A 20407-nucleotide genomic window follows, 5' to 3' on the forward strand; every position below is an offset into this window, starting at 1 on the left:
TCTGCTGCCACCTCAACTGAATAGCTACTATCTGTCGTCCCTCAACAGTGGAGGATTATCACGAAAGAACGCATTTAAAACAATTGTTTTAAATGGCATATCGCTGCAACAACGATAATCTGAGAGAAGAGCAAGCAGACATTGGAGAAATCATTTCTCGATTTCACACAAATGAGACTGTGCACAGGTAAAAAGATCGAAAGGATGAGAATGTCTGTCACAGCGGCAATACTCACCTTTCTGCCTCGTTACTAGGCTGAAAGCTCGGGAGTTTAACCACAAGGAACAAATGAAGAACGTTGTTATGGTTACACAGCAACACGTGAAAGGGTGTGTTCCTCACTAAAGAACACGGAAAGTAGACTGGTGATCAAAAAATAGTCGGGTCTGACATCATCCGAGTTCAGATGGGAAAGTCATCATGCTCTGCCCCAGGTACTCACTCATCGTTTGTTTACAAGGCTACTCGATGGGTGCAAGTGACCACAATATGAAGGAAGCCCATCGAGTCCTCATATTGACAGACGTCGAGTAACCTCAAAAATCCACAATTATACACAGAACAACACAATAAGGTATCAAAACATGCTACACAGATAGTTTCTACTAGTTACAACTGAAAAATACCTTTCTGTGAGCTCAAGTGTCCAGGGGCAACGATCGGACACGAGTACTGCAGGTTCAAAGGAATCTCACATCAAGTACCAAGAGTACAAGATTTCACCAGACTTACAGAATCAAAATAGTATTTTAAAATTGATGCCCGTGAGACGAGAAAATAAAATAATAGGGCTGGACCTGATTGAGACAGCACTTCATAACTACTGGGGATTTATATTTTTTCTTAGTTAAACAAATTGGTGCCATTACAGTATGCGCCCAACGATACGCAAATCTGTCCTGACCCACCTCTAAAGAAGGAGTCCATCACAAGTTGTTAGGACACACTCCCCTGCATAGGAAAACAAGCAGACACAAAGATATGAGTTGGGCTTTTTAGGACTCATCGCCAGGTACAAATGGAACGGCAAGGCACTGCAAAACTACAAATAAACCTATAATGTGAACTTACAGACACTGGCTAAACCCCAAAAGTTGTGTGCTATCAGATAAAACAGGCATTGTCAAAGTGAATAGTTCGTGCATTTGCATTAACTATTGGCTTTGCCAATATGTTTAACCATGTTGTACACCAGTGTGGTTGCTGTTCAGCATGGCTAAAAGTTACTAGGGTAAAGGAGAGTGTGGTGGAGAGAAGTGTCAGGGTGGAGTAGAGAGGAGAATTAGGGATTGGCGTATAGAATAGTGTGGATTGGCGTGCTACTTGAAAGTGCAATTTTATATATAGTCATTTACGTGTCATGTTTTTTATGCTTTGTAATAATACCTCTTACATGTTACACTTAAATTTATTTATTTGAGAAGTTTTAGATAGCGCTGGCCGGACCCGGGGGCATCGGAGCCCTTTACAGCAATTTTTCGTAATAGTCATATAATAGAGCATGTTATCTTGTTCTACATATTGGTTCGGAAGTCCAAGTGTGCTGTGCAGTATTGAGGTAGTACGCGAGTCCTGAGATTAGTCTCGATTAGTGAGAACCTGGGCTTATGACACATAATCAAAACAATGATTCACTTGGAATTAATTTATTACTATCTACAAGTATGCCAACGCAGATCAATTGCAAGAAATTAATACAAACACAGCAACCACACTATTGCCCCAGAAAAACTCATCTCCACTGAAGACCTCACTTCACTCAACGCTACCCTGACGAATACTCAGAACTGGCGAACTTGAAAAATCACCTCTTGCTCACCAGCTCCAAAACAGATATTCCTTCTCATCTAGCCTCCTAATCAAACCCCCAAAATCGATCTCTGGTTGAAACATCTGACAGCCTCCAACTGCTTTCCCCACATTATTGAATCTGCTAAATCCCAGCCTCGTCTGTTATGCACTTTTATGTAATGTATGTTTTTCTCCCAGTACGGTATATGTCTTACTCTTAATGTGATGTACTCTGACACCCTCTTGGAACCTGCTTGCGTTTGTATTTATAAGTAACGTTGGTTCTTGCCCACTATTATTTCCTACTCATCCATATTGTGAAGCGTTCTCTGATACTCGCCTGGGTATTGTTCGTGCTATACAAAACTTTATAAATAAATGACTAAAACTTGTGAGAATAGATATGCATTAGGCTGTTATAAAAGCTAAAAAAAAATGATATACATGCTTTCAGACTAGACTTGTCACCGTGACAGAAACAATCATTAATAATCCAATTCCCCCCTAGGTGCCCACCCAAGGGTCTGCTATAAGTACTATACACTTAATTGTAATGCCGTCTAGAGGTTGTATATGTCTGTATTGGCCGGTAAAGTTTGGCCCATATGCAAATCAGAGTGGTAGATCGACACTTGGTCAAAATGTATAATGAAGGCATCATTCAATTTCTACAGCTCATTTGGAGTTAAAAGCTTGGCCCCAATGTGGCCCAAATGTATCCATCATGCTGACCTACACCGTGTAAAAGGGGGCGCTGACCTACACTGCGTGTAAAAGGGGGGGGGGGCATCCTGAGAGATTCCACTAAATGGGAGATGCAAGATTACATGTACAACAGCATGAGCATATGAGTTTCAATCAGATCAGGTTTCTAAAAGAAAATAAAGAAAACTGCCCCAACTTACATTTAAAATTTTACCCACATCTAAAGTGCTATATAGTACAACTGCTAGCTTGGGCCTCCCGGAGACTGACCGTCCTAGTCCCCAGAGTTCTTCCCTAGCTCTAATGAGAATTCTTCCACTAGAGATGATGTCCTCACTGCCATATTGGCCCGGGAACCTGCTTCTACTTCATGGGCCTCTAAACCATCCTACGTACCACTTGGCATGGCACCTGTCTCACCAGGGGTAGGGTCCTTAATGTCAGTACTGATTGTGCCTCTGACATCAATTCCAGGGCCTAGTTTAAAGGGGACCATGGCTTGGCAGCAGGTGCACCCCTCTGTCTGCTTCCAGCCAGTCGATGTTGTGGAGAGATTTGGAGGGATGGATGAGTAGCTTGAAGGATACTCTCTTCTCGACAGGGAGCTAGTGGAGGTCTCTTAGGTGCTGGGTCATGTGCTTGTGTCGTGGGGTTCCAAGGACGAGTCTGGCTGCGGGGTTCTGGATGGTTTGGAGCTTGTGTAGCAGGATTCTGTTGATTTCGGCGTAGAGGGCGCTGCCGTAGTCCAGTCTGCTGTTTATTAGTGTGTGGGTGACTGTCTTTCTGCATTCAAGGGAGATCCAATTGAAGGTCTTGTGGAGGATGGGGAGGGAGTTGAAGCAGGTTGAGGCGATAGCGTTGATCTGGCGGGTCTTGGTGAGGGAGGAGTCTAGGATGATGCTGAGGTTTCAGGCGTGGTATGTTGGAGTGGGTGGGTTTCCGAGGGCGGAAGGCAAACAGGTGTTGTCCCAGGCGGTGGAGGAAGGTCCGAGGACCTCTGTCTTCTCCAAGTTGACCTTCAGGCAGCTGTTGTTCATCCAGGCTGCGACGTCCTTCATTCTTTCCTGGAAGCAGAGTTTGGTGTCTTCTGGATTTTTCGTGAGGGAGAGGATGAGCTGGGTGTCGTTGGCGTAGGATACTATGCTGAGCCCATGCTGTCTGACGATGGCGGCGAGGGGAGCCATGTACATGAAGAGCGTGGGGCTGAGTGAGGATCCTTGGGGTACTCCACAGTTTATCTCTGTGGGTTCGGAGATGGGTGGGAGTCTGATCCTTTGGGTTCTGCGGGAGAAAAAGGAGCGCATCCAGTTGAGGACAGTTCCTCGTATACCGGCTTAGTGGAGTCTGGTTGTGAGAGTGCGGGGTGAGATGGTGTTGAATTCTGCGGAGAGGTCTAGTAGGATAAGGGCTGCAGTGTGGCCCTGGTCGAGTAGCATGCGGATGTCATCGGTGGCGGTGAGGAGGGCGGTCTTGTGCTGTTGTTGCTGCGAAATCCCGACTGGGAGGCGTGCAGGATGGAATTCTCTTTGATGAAGGTGGTCAGCTGGGCATTGATGAATCTCTTGGTGACTTTGGCTGCGAAGGGAAGGAGAGAGATGGGCCGGTAGTTTTTCAGGTCCGTCGGGTCAGCCGAGGGTTTCTTGAGGAGCGGCTTGACCTCTGCCCGCTTCCAGTCGTCGGGGAAGATGTCAGGTTCGAGGGAGGCATTAATGGTCCGGCCTAGTTCGGGTTCTATGGTGTCAGCGGCTCTGTGGTAGATGTGCGGTGGGAAGGGGTCTGTGGGGGCTCCTGAGTGGGTGTTCTTCATGTGACTGTGGAAGAGGATGCCGAATAGTTAAAAAAAAAAAAAGAAAAAAAAAAAAAAACACAACAATGATGCTTCATAAGAATAAAATACTTTGCTTCACCAAAAATGCGCAGATTCTTTTCTTAATAGAGACGACATTTAGGCATTATGCTTGTGATGACCTGTCACTTATGTATGGTTTGTTACTGCATGCTTACAGAAGACGTGCTACCAATCTGTAAAAGGGGAGTATTTGAGGGCGGCATCATTGTGTGTAATGCAAGTATGGATAAAAATAAGCCCAACTGCCTTTATTGAAGAGCTCCACTGCTATTCTTTTATAGACATAACATGCGCCTTCGCTACTGGAATGCGTGACAGATGTACATTTTTTACAATAATAGTATTACAATAAAAATTAAAAAATTAAAATAAAAAAATAAAAAGAAGGTTCACCAGCACAGAAACAAGAAATACTGATGATGGAATTGTCATTTTATTCATAATCAATTTTAGCAATTGATTAAATATTGAGGGAACACCGGCAAAAAATGGCTCTCCTAGATGCTGTAATTCTAATTCTACAGACTAGGGGATAGCATATTCATTGGTGTTTATGACTATGCTTTAAAAGGGTATGTATTGGACAGTTCAACAAATTAGGCGTATTTGTTGTGGATGTGTTTCAAACTCACTCAAATGTTTCATGTAGTGGCCTTCACCAGGACAAAAACCTCAAGTTTTAAAGCTGTACATTGAATGTCTTCATCTGATTTATGAACAGAGGAGAAGAATTTCTCATGTGTTTCTGATAAGAGGCCTGCACACCAATACTTAAATTCCCCAGTCAGTTTGGACGAACCAAGTCATTAGATTGGTCACTGACCAGCAGGTCTACTATGCTTAGGCTATGGACACTTAGAACAGTAAAAAGGAAATGGGGTAAGGCAGTGTCCTGCAGCTGTTCCAAACATCCAACTATGTACAGTTGGCTACAGACCAACAGGCTAGGACTGTACCTATCTCTATTCTCTCAACACCAGAGCTGACATGCAGTGCTTCAATACAATGGACCAAATCTAACCCAAAAGGGCTCCAGCATAATCCAAGTGCCAACAGGTCAATTATCTCTCCTGCCTCACAAGTTGCCATAACATAACAGGTGCAGTTACTCCAAAGAGGCATATACAGGGAGCATTGCAATAAAGGTCCAGTGCCTGTGAAACATGGCACTCTCCCAAACGGCCTTCTAGACATCGGACTTTCTTATCCTTTCTTTTTGGACTACTGAACCAAGTACTTTGAGCTCCCGGGATTGGAGCCAACTTGTGTCTCATTTTCCAGGTATCAGAGGGTACCTCGGCATGTTGTGTAGTTCGCTCTGGTTGCAGGATATACTGCCAATTTACCATACTTGTAATTTCTGCAGCTCCTAGGTAACCAGCTCCCTTTCCTTGGTCAACCTCAGAGGTACACCAAAGCCTTGACCACCAATCCAGCACCTGATTGACTTCTGGAGTGGTCTTTTGATTAGAGTCTGACTTCTGGAGTGGTCTTTTGATTAGAGTCTGGCTGAAACATATTGTCAGTTCTTCTGTGTCTGTACCAGCTAATGGCAGAAATACATAGGCTGAATTATCATTGTTCCTAGGTAATCTGACACTTCCTATAAGTATGCAATGCACTTAAACACCCCCTCTCCATCAGACACTCCCAATGGAGAATCTTCCGCTACCAGGATGAACACCACCAGTCATCACACCACTAACAGGGAACATATCCACGTTGACAATACAACTTCATCAACAAGACCAAAACAATTTAATCTGAGAAGTTGAACCTCGAAGTGCAGACAATTGTAACCTTGTGAGGAAATGCCAAATGGGCATATATTCACTTCCATTGTAAGAGGCAAGAAGTCCTGTCTTACTGTAATGCCAAGATCTGGAAACTTAAAGACAAATCAGCACTTGTAAGCCTTGGTTGTGCTGGTACAACCAAAAGTCATCTGTTCAGTAGGTCAGGGGCTGCTTGGTGGTACACCTCATTAAAGATTCAGGGATACTTAGGTTAGATTCTAAATTAATATCTTGGTGATAAAGGGTTTTCTGCGAAGACAGAACTGAGTAAATACTATTAGTAACACAAAATGATGGTCAATCTCACTTTTAAGTAGTTAACTTAAAAAACTAGCATAAGAAAACCCTGAAAAGCCAAAAACTAATCCAGTGGGCAGTATTACATTGTACCTTAGTTAAATACCATCAAAGGGTAAGAAGGGGGCGTAGGTCACTTGAAACCAAGCACTTTACTTGTCCTGCAAAACAACACCGATTACAGGAGCCAGACTCCAGACCAGCTGTCCATGTGTTCTTAAAAGCTACATGTGCTAGAATACGAGAGCAGATTTGGGATCTCATTATGAGTGACCTGGAGTAATACCCAGTATTACCCCACCCTGGAAGGATCGTTACCAGTGGTTTCAGTAAATCCAGGGGCACCAAAACAACAGGGATTACAAGTTTCTGGGGAAAAACATGCAGAAATTGGAGTTTCCTCACAAATTCCCACACATTTTTCTCCAGTGTTTCATACTTTTAGCTGCCCAAATCTCTGTTAAATATCCCAATTTACAATCCTGATGGTTCTGTTATCTGCTGTTCACGGGCACATCAGAATTAAAAGGCCAATCAAAAAAAGGGCCTTAGTGGAGACTTTGTTATCCATCATTCTAATCTACTCTAATAGCATGTACACTGGTCACCTAAACAAATTTGTCCAAATAATAAAGCCTTAATTAACTCTAGGCTAGAAACAAAGAAGACACAAAAATCTATTTTAAAACAGTTTCACCACCTCCTAGCGGATAAGATGGTAAACTATCAAATAAGCTACCAGATAAACAATGTCCTCTAGTCTAGAAACCTTCAATATTAACTAGTTCCCAACTGCACACCTGTGTGTGCAATTTAAAACGAGTTGGTGGGGAACAAACTACCAACCAAATGCAAGTACTACTTGGTTGGAGAGTCCAAGGAATTCCCTCAGACGTGGAGAATAGCCTGAATACAACCCTTTAAGTGGAAGAGCATTTTCAGTTTAAGAACGAAAGAAAAACTGTGCTTTTTTCTTTCATAATCCTCTGAATTACCCACATGGTGCAAAACCTTCATGATGGAGTACTATCATTTAGGGTATTTTCTGTAGAATACCTTTCTGCAATACTTTATGTAAACAAAAACAAACCGGTACTATGAAGCAGCTGACTGATGCGACCCCCAAACAAGTAATCAATAGATAAATCCAGTGCTTGAAGAGGGAGGGATCTAATGAGAAAGTTTTCAATCTGCATAGCTCCTGTACTTTGTTAAAAAACTACCGTCCATGGACAGTTAATGTCGACCCTCAGGTGCCTTTGGTTGAAAGGGAGGGTGTCTCATGTACTATGAAGCCAAGGAAGAGGCAGACACCTAAAGAAGAAACAAGCCTTATTAGGGTGCCCGTTACCTCAGAGAAATGTAAATGTTTGCAATTCTTAAATCAGCAAATCTAAAGGTAGCTTGTGACCCATGATGTTGCTTTAATTGGCGGGAGTTATTTGAAGCTTTGTAGTGACAAAGTTGTATTTCCAATGGAAATTTACAAAAAAGTTTTGCACTAGGTACAGTTTGATACCATGTTATTCAAAATATTTTTTGTTTTTATCTTGCACAACGAATCAGTGGTTCTTAACCTTTTGACTTCTGTGAACTGCTACTTAATCATTACTGGTACCTGGAGACCCCCACTGAGAAGATAGGGACTCAGGCTTGGCATTCCCGATGATATTTACAGCAAAAAAGACACCAAAAATACAGTAACAAGCATCCAAACAAATACACAAATGATTAAATATTTGGCTTCATTCTAAAATATTTTTAAAATTCTAAATTTCAATGGGAAGGTTGGAGCTTTTCAAATGAAGCCACTCATCATCCCTACTACATTCTGTTTGATACATTTGCACTGCTCCCACAAATCAATCTGAAGATACCAACTTAAATTTCAGCCTTCAATTTTGATTTTTTTCCCCCCCATTTACATTGTTTTCAATTTTTAAAAATGTACATTTCACTTCCTTATTCATAGACTTAATTTATCTGTTAAGATCATTTCATATTCCACGGCATCCCGGCCGCGAGGCGATCTTGGCGCACTCCAGCAGGGCACACTCAGAGGCTGGAATCGGGCCCATATCTGCAGCCCCACTCAGGACAGCGATGAACGGCCTGAAGAGCCGAGAGGCTGCTAGATTGCAAGAACTATGACTGGGCGCACCTACAATGTACATCTATGTGTCAATGGCGATATCGCATGTGCCTGTGTTTTTTCACTGTCTATAAATGCCAATAAAGTAAGTTTTTCAAAAAAAAGATCATTTCATATTCTATGCAGTCACTTAGCTCCTGAGAAGGCTACGTTGCCACCCTACACATCAAAGGTCCACAGACCACAGTTAAGAACCAATGCACATCTTCTATTTTGTGTAATTCAATTTTAAAGTACTGACTTGCATATTTACAGTGCGTTATATGTTTTTAACTGAAGGTAAAAAGGCCATCAAAATAGTAACATATTATTGTGTTCTTTTTAGCCACTTCCCTGGCTCTGCCCCTTCACTCACTGACCTCTCCCCATAGCACTCAGGATCATACTGTATGTACTGCACCCTACTTGGGGGACGCTGTAACACTTCGGTAGCACACTAAACATTGTAAGATGTGTGGTTGGAAGAGTGTTGCCTTTGCTTTGATCCTGTGTGAGAAGTGTTTTCGTTGTCATGAGTGTGGACCACCAAGGTGCAATTATCATGTTATGGGACACAGTGCTTAACAGAGTGAAAGGGGACGAAGTGTGAGATAGTTGTGCGGTTTATGGTTTGTAGTAATTTAGCAGCTTTGAGCAGGTCGCTTAATAGTATTTCTTATGTTCATAGCTAGTTACTGGATGGGGTTATCCATTCTGGGTTATTTTGATTAATGTTTATGGTGCTGAGCAGGCATAGGTTAAAGGGTGAAATGACAGATTTGCTGGATTGAATTTGTTAAAATCAGCACATATCTTAGTGTCACTGTGAGATTTGAAGAAGCAGTTGTAGTATGTAACGAGTTGGGCCCTGCAGTGGTAGACTAATGTAAAAATCCTCCATTAGCCAGCAGTATGTGTCAGATGTCTGCAGGTATTCAATGCCTGAAGAGTCAGGGATGGGACATTTATTAGTGGTAGACGGTTACAGTACTGGGTGATAGACCTGGCACGCATGTGTGTCGTGTGTGTCAAGCAGCAAAAGAGAAATTACTTTCAGTCTGCATGAACTATAACTGACTGCCATAAAAGATTATGGTATTACTATTTGAGTGGTCTATATATTGCATTTGTATTGTAATTGCATTTATATAGCAATTACTACCCCTGACGGGGTGTGGCAGTGCTTTATGCCAGTCAGCACGCTGCTCTGGAACCCAAGGTAGTATGGTTTTTATTGGGATTAGTTCTAAACTCTTAAGGAAACCATGTCATGCATTAACTCCTGTTCATATGTGGTATGTTAAACTACTAGGAGTTAGCTGTGGAGTGGTGGAGCAGAGTATGTGACTAAATGCAGTTCCCATACTTTTTGTATGCACTTTAAACACTGATACTCCTGGAGTCCAAAAAGCTTTATGCATAAACATGATTGTTTAATTATAAATTAGATACGTTTACATAATCAAATTTGACGTTTTCTGAGAGAGAGATAGATAGATAGATAGAGAGAGAGAGACCCCCGCAGGCCGTCTTTGACTTTATATTAAATAAAACAAACTACTTTTCAATGGGCTACGCCGGTAGCCTCCGTATTCATGTGTTTATGGCTCATATAGATGTTTTGACCTTATCGCTGTTTTTTTTCAGAAGTCGGCTATTTCTTCATAGACCAGTTAGTTTCATAAACAAAGTCTTTTTTCCTTTAGAAAAACGTGACGTTTATGTTAACAAAGCCGCGGCAAACATTGTATTTTGTTCAAACAAAGACATAAATGACAACGCATTGGAATAGTGATAAAGACGTTTCTCTTTGATACTCTTGTCCAGTAAGTCTCCATCAAGCTCTCAGCATCAGTGTAGCAGGGCTACTGCCCATTTAGAGAGCTGGATTTCCTCGTCCCCCGCCCCCCGTAGCCTTTTGAGGGAGGAGTGCGGACGCAACGTTCACTTGAATTACAGTCAAATGAATCTTAAGGGGGCCGGGTAGTCAGGCTGTCATAGCCCCGCACCCTTCTTAGACCCGCCCCTTCCCATGACACGTCCTCCGCACAGAACCGTGCCAACCGCTGGGGCTCTCGCGCCGCTCAGAGGTGGGGTTCGGGAGGTACAGCTTCGAAATGGCTGACAGCTCAGTGAACCCTCGCCAGACTTATCGTTGCTCAGACCAGGTGCTCATGTAGCTGGTGTCCGTACTGGCAGTTAAAAACCGGCTCGCGCTGGGCCTGTAGCGCCACAGACAGCCAGCAGGATCGGGCGAAAAGCCTGTGTCCCGTCATAGAGCCCTTCTCCCCATGTAATTCCCTCTGATTTACCTGCCCGTGAGCGGGACGCTTGCCCCTTGTCCTCCCGCGGTAGTCCGGTCAGCGGGTCATGGCTTCTATATCCTGTACACCCTGTCAGACTCCGGGCAACAAGCAGCAGCTGCTTCGGCAGATTGAAGGAGGAGGCGGTGGCAGCTACAGAGACTAGTTTCCGGTCGGCTGGTAGGGTGACGTCGTGTGCGGAAAGGGGGTGTGGGTCAGAGCGACTGTGACGTCATAATAAGGCGTGGTCACGGCTGTGCTGGGCGGGGTTATTTACGTAGAGTGTGAAACATTTTCTCAGAGCTTCAAGTAGGGGATGGTTTGTGTTTGGACTATCATGGAAGCGTGTCCCTGATTCGTGACTTGGAAAGGCCCCAAAAAATAATGTCAGAAGACCTAAAAAAATGTCAATCCCTACAGAAATGTGTCTCGAAGTAGGTAAAATAATTTCAAGTTAATTAGAATTACTAAAAGTTTAATACATTTCGCAATAACATTTGGATCCCGGTCAAGACTTGTGTTTTTTCTATAGCGTTTTCCATAGGAGGTGTGGACTAACATTAGTATTTATGCAGCATATCGGTTACATGAATTATATTTGCATTTATATACTGCATTATACCCTCAATGAGACGTTGGATCACATTAGCAGATTGGTAGCATGCTACCTACCATTCATAATTAAAACAATTAAAGAGCGCGTGGCTATCCAAAAGGGTCTCTCGGCGCTAGAGCGAGGCAGCAAACATAAAAGCAGCCAATAGACCTGCTTCAGGCATCTCGCTGGAAGTAGGGGAAAATAACCATGCTGGAGTTCAAACGGTGAAGCAGCAATAAGAATGCCTTTACATTTTGTTTTTATCGTGTCGCATTTGCTGAGCCGAGCGTTTAAAGACAGGTCAGATGTCAGGCTATCCCTTCTGACAGATTATTGCTTATGCTTTTAACATTGACATTTGTGTTTACTTTACTTTCTCTGACTACTAAGTGAGAGGATTTTGTAACCTGAACTATGTGACAATCTTGCTGGGGTGTAGGTGACAATCTTGCTAGGGTACAGAAAGTGTGAAAAGAAAGGCTGTAGGATGTCAATTATTTTCCTTACACAAAAAATGTAAATAAACCGTACATATATTTAAAAAATAAATCAGCAGCTTAGAAAGCACAAATTAAGTACCTTTTTTGTAATTCTAAAGTGTGACGGAAAAAAGATTTTAATAAGATACAAACTAACCAAGACACTTTTCTTGGTTATACACAATGATAAATATTCACTTAAAATTCAATTTCCACACATCATTGGTGCTCTATATAATTTTATCAATAACACTGCATGTCTCTGCAAATTTAGTGAGCATTTCAATAAAATGTGCTCTCTGTTAATGTTTTAGTAATATATTTGCAACTGTGTGCTCCAAAATGCACCACCAGCTACATACCATATCCTTACCAATCTCCTGCTGGATGACGTGGCTCATTTGCTATAATAATTCTTTGTGTGACACTTGGATATTTCACATTCCCTATCTCTTCAGTGATGTAACATTGGTGGCAGCAACCCCACTCTGAAATTTGTTCCAACACCACTGTTTTTTAAAGCCAAAATGGCTTTATTTTAGGTGTCCCCTACCTAAAATTTCAACCGCTGATATATAAATCAATGGGGAAAATGCATTCCCTGACTTGTTTTTTCAAAATCTCCCACTTTGAAAATATAGGTATGTATGCGCCACACCCTGGCGAAGTGCATACATGCAAACATTTCATACCAGGAAAAAGGGAGATACTAAAAAAGAATCTGGGGAATTCATTTTCCCCATTGACTAACATTGAAACAGAGGCAATTATAGGTAGGAGATAGCCAACATAGAACCATTTTTTTCTTTAAAAATCGTGAATCTTTCACCTGAATCGGGTCTGTTGGCATGTGTGGTACATACCAACATTTGGGAACATGAAGATGGAGCTATTTGAGAGCACAGAGTGTAATTAATTTCCAAATTGACTTCAATTGAAGGCATTTTGTTAAGTGAGAAAGGTGAAACATACCTTCTAACATTTTGCAGTTGGTGTGATTTTAGGACATGTTCTAATCAATGCCAACACTCACTTTAGATGGAACAATCTAGGTTTCTTAAAACTGCAAAATTACATTATTTTATCTTTCTTAGCATATTTGTATCCACGTGTTTCACACACACTGGACTTTGCCAAAGTTTATTTTACAGGAACTTATGTTTGCAATGTTGGTTCTTCAAAGCAACACTGTTTTCATCTATGATCTCTGGCTGCTGCGTTTACCTCTGTGCTATAAAACTGCCACCGGACAGTCGAGCAGGGAGGGAACCAATGCTGCTTTCCAGTGAGTTCTGTTTGCAGATGTTCCCCTTGTATAAATTCCTATACAAGCTTTGGATTTATCAGAATGATGTTAAAAAACATCTTCCAAACTTTGATGGGATGGATGGTTTTCCAATGTATAAAAAATAAAGATGACCTTGAAAAATTAGAGAATCACATAGGGCCATATGTATGAGCACATTTTCCCATAGACACAGAATGGGTAAAACCCTTTGATACATATGGCCCTAGTTCTTGATTATTCAGAATGACCTTGTCCCATATTGAGAGAAGGTTCAGAAATTAAACAATGAGAAGGACCAGAGACATGATGGTTCAACTGTAAAGTATGGAAAACAGAATGAAATTTCCAAGTGCAAAGTAACTTTAAGCTAAAAGCTACATGATTGATATGAGTAGTAGTGAGATAAGGGCCAAAATATGGTTGAAATTTCACTGATTGAGTGTAAACAGGAAGAAATAGCCAAACCTTTTTACCCAGAACAAAAGAGGAAGATGCCCATCTTAACTTATCAGCACATTCACTTATCCTGGCTGTTGAATGGCATAGGCTGTAAATGACTGGTTGTTTTTGCTCCTGCAGGTAACATACTGGATGGAAACATTGTAAGCAGAAAAAGGTGGACCGTCAGAGATGGTATGAGTCACATTATTAAAAAAAAAAATCTGCTATTTTTTTGGATCAAAGGCCCAGTCATCTGGGAAAATATTACTGTAACAACAAATAAACTGTTCAAGGCTTTGATCAGTTCACTCTATCCATTTGTTTGATGATGGTAACCTCTTTTTTCAATTCTTAGCACATTCCAAAGAGCCTTCCAAAACATAATAGATACTGAGTTCCTCTACCAGAAATTATAGAGTGTAGCAAACCACGAAGGCAAAAGATATTTGTTAAAAACATTGTGCCGTCTTTTTAGTTGTAAACAACTTGGATCGCGGACAAAAATGAGACATCTTTGAAAAAGTATTAACTGTTACGTTAATGGCTCCATATTCTGATGGTGAAAGATCAGTTAAGCAATCAGCAGATATCATATTCATAGTTCTGGAGTTAAACGTTAAAGGGTTAAAGGTTGTAGATATCTAAAAGATTTGGACTACAAAGATTTGTTTTGAGAGAACATCGGAGAAGATTTAGCATAGCACCAGCTAAGATGTCTGTGTACCTGTAGTAATGGTGTATCTCTTTAAGTGATGTTCCATTGCTAGAATCATAGTAGGTAATAAGAATGTATTACGTTACATCAGATTGGTCGCACACTGCTACACCTACCAGTCGTGTTCCCCCAATGAAAATGGTCCCTGAAGGTCAGCGTCGGCGGATACACCTATGCTCAAGAGTGCGTGCAAGTATGCGTGGCGTGTGCCATCCCTGGACACGTGTTTCGAGGTAGTTGCCTCTCGTCAGCAGGGAGTAGGAAAATGAGAGTGGGGTTGCTGTGTAAGCTGCTAAAAACATAATCAGGTCTAGTACCTCTCTTAGCGCGCAGGTGCGTAACCATGAGTCCGTCGACTCCACCGGCTCAAGGGAGCCTGAATATAAAGTTACATCAGATTGGTCGCACACTGCTACACCTACCAGTCGTGTTCCCCCAATGAAAATGGTCCCTGAAGGTCAGCGTCGGCGGATACACCTATGCTCAAGAGTGCGTGCAAGTTTGCGTGGCGTGTGCCATCCCTGGACACGTGTTTCGAGGTAGTTGCCTCTCGTCAGCAGGGAGTAGGAAAATGAGAGTGGGGTTGCTGTGTAAGCTGCTAAAAACATAATCAGGTCTAGTACCTCTCTTAGCGCGCAGGTGCGTAACCATGAGTCCGTCGACTCCACCGGCTCAAGGGAGCCTGAATATAAAGTTACATCAGATTGGTCGCACACTGCTACACCTACCAGTCGTGTTCCCCCAATGAAAATGGTCCCTGAAGGTCAGCGTCGGCGGATATACCTATGCTCAAGAGTGCGTGCAAGTATGCGTGGCGTGTGCCATCCCTGGACACGTGTTTCGAGGTAGTTGCCTCTCGTCAGCAGGGAGTAGGAAAATGAGAGTGGGGTTGCTGTGTAAGCTGCTAAAAACATAATCAGGTCTAGTACCTCTCTTAGCGCGCAGGTGCGTAACCATGAGTCCGTCGACTCCACCGGCTGAAGGGAGCCTGAATATAAAGTTACATCAGATTGGTCGCACACTGCTACACCTACCAGTCGTGTTCCCCCAATGAAAATGGTCCCTGAAGGTCAGCGTCGGCGGATACACCTATGCTCAAGAGTGCGTGCAAGTATGCGTGGCGTGTGCCATCCCTGGACACGTGTTTCGAGGTAGTTGCCTCTCGTCAGCAGGGAGTAGGAAAATGAGAGTGGGGTTGCTGTGTAAGCTGCTAAAAACATAATCAGGTCTAGTACCTCTCTTAGCGCGCAGGTGCGTAACCATGAGTCCGTCGACTCCACCGGCTCAAGGGAGCCTGAATATAAAGTTACATCAGATTGGACGCACACTGCTACACCTACCAGTCGTGTTCCCCCAATGAAAATGGTCCCTGAAGGTCAGCGTCGGCGGATACACCTATGCTCAAGAGTGCGTGCAAGTATGCGTGGCGTGTGCCATCCCTGGACACGTGTTTCGAGGTAGTTGCCTCTCGTCAGCAGGGAGTAGGAAAATGAGAGTGGGGTTGCTGTGTAAGCTGCTAAAAACATAATCAGGTCTAGTACCTCTCTTAGCGCGCAGGTGCGTAACCATGAGTCCGTCGACTCCACCGGCTCAAGGGAGCCTGAATATAAAGTTACATCAGATTGGTCGCACACTGCTACACCTACCAGTCGTGTTCCCCCAATGAAAATGGTCCCTGAAGGTCAGCGTCGGCGGATACACCTATGCTCAAGAGTGCGTGCAAGTATGCGTGGCGTGTGCCATCCCTGGACACGTGTTTCGAGGTAGTTGCCTCTCGTCAGCAGGGAGTAGGAAAATGAGAGTGGGGTTGCTGTGTAAGCTGCAAAAAACATAATCAGGTCTAGTACCTCTCTTAGCGCGCAGGTGCGTAACCATGAGTCCGTCGACTCCACCGGCTCAAGGGAGCCTGAATATAAAGTTACATCAGATTGGTCGCACACTGCTACACCTACCAGTCGTGTTCCCCCAATGAAAATGGTCCCTGAAGGTCAGCGTCGGCGGATACACCTATGCTCAAGAGTGCGTGCAAGTATGCGTGGCGTGTGCCATCCCTGGACACGTGTTTCGAGGTAGTTGCCTCTCGTCAGCAGGGAGTAGGAAAATGAGAGTGGGGTTGCTGTGTAAGCTGCTAAAAACATAATCAGGTCTAGTACCTCTCTTAGCGCGCAGGTGCGTAACCATGAGTCCGTCGACTCCACCGGCTCAAGGGAGCCTGAATATAAAGTTACATCAGATTGGTCGCACACTGCTACACCTACCAGTCGTGTTCCCCCAATGAAAATGGTCCCTGAAGGTCAGCGTCGGCGGATACACCTATGCTCAAGAGTGCGTGCAAGTATGCGTGGCGTGTGCCATCCCTGGACACGTGTTTCGAGGTAGTTGCCTCTCGTCAGCAGGGAGTAGGAAAATGAGAGTGGGGTTGCTGTGTAAGCTGCTAAAAACATAATCAGGTCTAGTACCTCTCTTAGCGCGCAGGTGCGTAACCATGAGTCCGTCGACTCCACCGGCTCAAGGGAGCCTGAATATAAAGTTACATCAGATTGGTCGCACACTGCTACACCTACCAGTCGTGTTCCCCCAATGAAAATGGGCCCTGAAGGTCAGTGTCGGCGGATACACCTATGCTCAAGAGTGCGTGCAAGTATGCGTGGCGTGTGCCATCCCTGGACACGTGTTTCGAGGTAGTTGCCTCTCGTCAGCAGGGAGTAGGAAAATGAGAGTGGGGTTGCTGTGTAAGCTGCTAAAAACATAATCAGGTCTAGTACCTCTCTTAGCGCGCAGGTGCGTAACCATGAGTCCGTCGACTCCACCGGCTCAAGGGAGCCTGAATATAAAGTTACATCAGATTGGTCGCACACTGCTACACCTACCAGTCGTGTTCCCCCAATGAAAATGGTCCCTGAAGGTCAGCGTCGGCGGATACACCTATGCTCAAGAGTGCGTGCAAGTATGCGTGGCGTGTGCCATCCCTGGACACGTGTTTCGAGGTAGTTGCCTCTCGTCAGCAGGGAGTAGGAAAATGAGAGTGGGGTTGCTGTGTAAGCTGCTAAAAACATAATCAGGTCTAGTACCTCTCTTAGCGCGCAGGTGCGTAACCATGAGTCCGTCGACTCCACCGGCTCAAGGGAGCCTGAATATAAAGTTACATCAGATTGGTCGCACACTGCTACACCTACCAGTCGTGTTCCCCCAATGAAAATGGTCCCTGAAGGTCAGCGTCGGCGGATACACCTATGCTCAAGAGTGCGTGCAAGTATGCGTGGCGTGTGCCATCCCTGGACACGTGTTTCGAGGTAGTTGCCTCTCGTCAGCAGGGAGTAGGAAAATGAGAGTGGGGTTGCTGTGTAAGCTGCTAAAAACATAATCAGGTCTAGTACCTCTCTTAGCGCGCAGGTGCGTAACCATGAGTCCGTCGACTCCACCGGCTCAAGGGAGCCTGAATATAAAGTTACATCAGATTGGTCGCACACTGCTACACCTACCAGTCGTGTTCCCCCAATGAAAATGGTCCCTGAAGGTCAGCGTCGGCGGATACACCTATGCTCAAGAGTGCGTGCAAGTATGCGTGGCGTGTGCCATCCCTGGACACGTGTTTCGAGGTAGTTGCCTCTCGTCAGCAGGGAGTAGGAAAATGAGAGTGGGGTTGCTGTGTAAGCTGCTAAAAACATAATCAGGTCTAGTACCTCTCTTAGCGCGCAGGTGCGTAACCATGAGTCCGTCGACTCCACCGGCTCAAGGGAGCCTGAATATAAAGTTACATCAGATTGGTCGCACACTGCTACACCTACCAGTCGTGTTCCCCCAATGAAAATGGTCCCTGAAGGTCAGTGTCGGCGGATACACCTATGCTCAAGAGTGCGTGCAAGTATGCGTGGCGTGTGCCATCCCTGGACACGTGTTTCGAGGTAGTTGCCTCTCGTCAGCAGGGAGTAGGAAAATGAGAGTGGGGTTGCTGTGTAAGCTGCTAAAAACATAATCAGGTCTAGTACCTCTCTTAGCGCGCAGGTGCGTAACCATGAGTCCGTCGACTCCACCGGCTCAAGGGAGCCTGAATATAAAGTTACATCAGATTGGTCGCACACTGCTACACCTACCAGTCGTGTTCCCCCAATGAAAATGGTCCCTGAAGGTCAGCGTCGGCGGATACACCTATGCTCAAGAGTGCGTGCAAGTATGCGTGGCGTGTGCCATCCCTGGACACGTGTTTCGAGGTAGTTGCCTCTCGTCAGCAGGGAGTAGGAAAATGAGAGTGGGGTTGCTGTGTAAGCTGCTAAAAACATAATCAGGTCTAGTACCTCTCTTAGCGCGCAGGTGCGTAACCATGAGTCCGTCGACTCCACCGGCTCAAGGGAGCCTGAATATAAAGTTACATCAGATTGGTCGCACACTGCTACACCTACCAGTCGTGTTCCCCCAATGAAAATGGTCCCTGAAGGTCAGCGTCGGCGGATACACCTATGCTCAAGAGTGCGTGCAAGTATGCGTGGCGTGTGCCATCCCTGGACACGTGTTTCGAGGTAGTTGCCTCTCGTCAGCAGGGAGTAGGAAAATGAGAGTGGGGTTGCTGTGTAAGCTGCTAAAAACATAATCAGGTCTAGTACCTCTCTTAGCGCGCAGGTGCGTAACCATGAGTCCGTCGACTCCACCGGCTCAAGGGAGCCTGAATATAAAGTTACATCAGATTGGTCGCACACTGCTACACCTACCAGTCGTGTTCCCCCAATGAAAATGGTCCCTGAAGGTCAGCGTCGGCGGATACACCTATGCTCAAGAGTGCGTGCAAGTATGCGTGGCGTGTGCCATCCCTGGACACGTGTTTCGAGGTAGTTGCCTCTCGTCAGCAGGGAGTAGGAAAATGAGAGTGGGGTTGCTGTGTAAGCTGCTAAAAACATAATCAGGTCTAGTACCTCTCTTAGCGCGCAGGTGCGTAACCATGAGTCCGTCGACTCCACCGGCTCAAGGGAGCCTGAATATAAAGTTACATCAGATTGGTCGCACACTGCTACACCTACCAGTCGTGTTCCCCCAATGAAAATGGTCCCTGAAGGTCAGCGTCGGCGGATACACCTATGCTCAAGAATGCGTGCAAGTATGCGTGGCGTGTGCCATCCCTGGACACGTGTTTCGAGGTAGTTGCCTCTCGTCAGCAGGGAGTAGGAAAATGAGAGTGGGGTTGCTGTGTAAGCTGCTAAAACATAATCAGGTCTAGTACCTCTCTTAGCGCGCAGGTGCGTAACCATGAGTCCGTCGACTCCACCGGCTCAAGGGAGCCTGAATATAAAGTTACATCAGATTGGTCGCACACGGCTACACCTACCAGTCGTGTTCCCCCAATAAAAATGGTCCCTGAAGGTCAGCGTCGGCGGATAAACCTATGCTCAAGAGTGCGTGCAAGTATGTGTGGCGCGTGCCATCCCTGGACACGTGTTTCGAGGTAGTTGCCTCTCGTCAGCAGGGAGTAGGAAAATGAGAGTGGGGTTGCTGTGTAAGCTGCTAAAAACATAATCAGGTCTAGTACCTCTCTTAGCGCGCAGGTGCGTAACCATGAGTCCGTCGACTCCACCGGCTCAAGGGAGCCTGAATATAAAGTTACATCAGATTGGTCGCACACTGCTACACCTACCAGTCGTGTTCCCCCAATGAAAATGGTCCCTGAAGGTCAGCGTCGGCGGATACACCTATGCTCAAGAGTGCGTGCAAGTATGCGTGGCGTGTGCCATCCCTGGACACGTGTTTCGAGGTAGTTGCCTCTCGTCAGCAGGGAGTAGGAAAATGAGAGTGGGGTTGCTGTGTAAGCTGCTAAAAACATAATCAGGTCTAGTACCTCTCTTAGCGCGCAGGTGCGTAACCATGAGTCCGTCGACTCCACCGGCTCAAGGGAGCCTGAATATAAAGTTACATCAGATTGGTCGCACACTGCTACACCTACCAGTCGTGTTCCCCCAATGAAAATGGTCCCTGAAGGTCAGCGTCGGCGGATACACCTATGCTCAAGAGTGCGTGCAAGTATGCG

General features: G+C 44.9%; 1 protein-coding gene and 1 long non-coding RNA gene across 4 annotated transcripts in view; one reads left to right on the top strand and one right to left on the bottom strand.

Moving 5' to 3' along the window:
• The window catches only part of NDEL1 (nudE neurodevelopment protein 1 like 1), a 399246-nt gene extending 388181 nt beyond the window's left edge, over positions 1–11065 (bottom strand). For 2 of the 3 annotated variants that reach the window (XM_085616844.1, XM_085616846.1), the window contains exon 1: positions 10883–11065. The gene's annotated coding sequence lies outside the window, so the exon portion shown is untranslated. The remainder of the gene's footprint in view (positions 1–10882) is intronic. The other variant, XM_085616845.1, reaches the window with a different exon arrangement.
• Positions 11066–11169: 104 nt separating this feature from the next.
• LOC146809972 (uncharacterized) overlaps positions 11170–20407 on the top strand; it is a 236675-nt gene continuing 227437 nt past the window's right edge. The window contains exons 1-2 of the long non-coding RNA XR_014966526.1: positions 11170–11307; positions 13818–13871. This is a non-coding gene — a long non-coding RNA (uncharacterized LOC146809972). The remainder of the gene's footprint in view (positions 11308–13817; positions 13872–20407) is intronic.

Source organism: Triturus cristatus, chromosome 7 (assembly GCF_964204655.1).
Source record: "Triturus cristatus chromosome 7, aTriCri1.1, whole genome shotgun sequence".
NCBI lineage: Eukaryota > Metazoa > Chordata > Amphibia > Caudata > Salamandridae > Triturus > Triturus cristatus.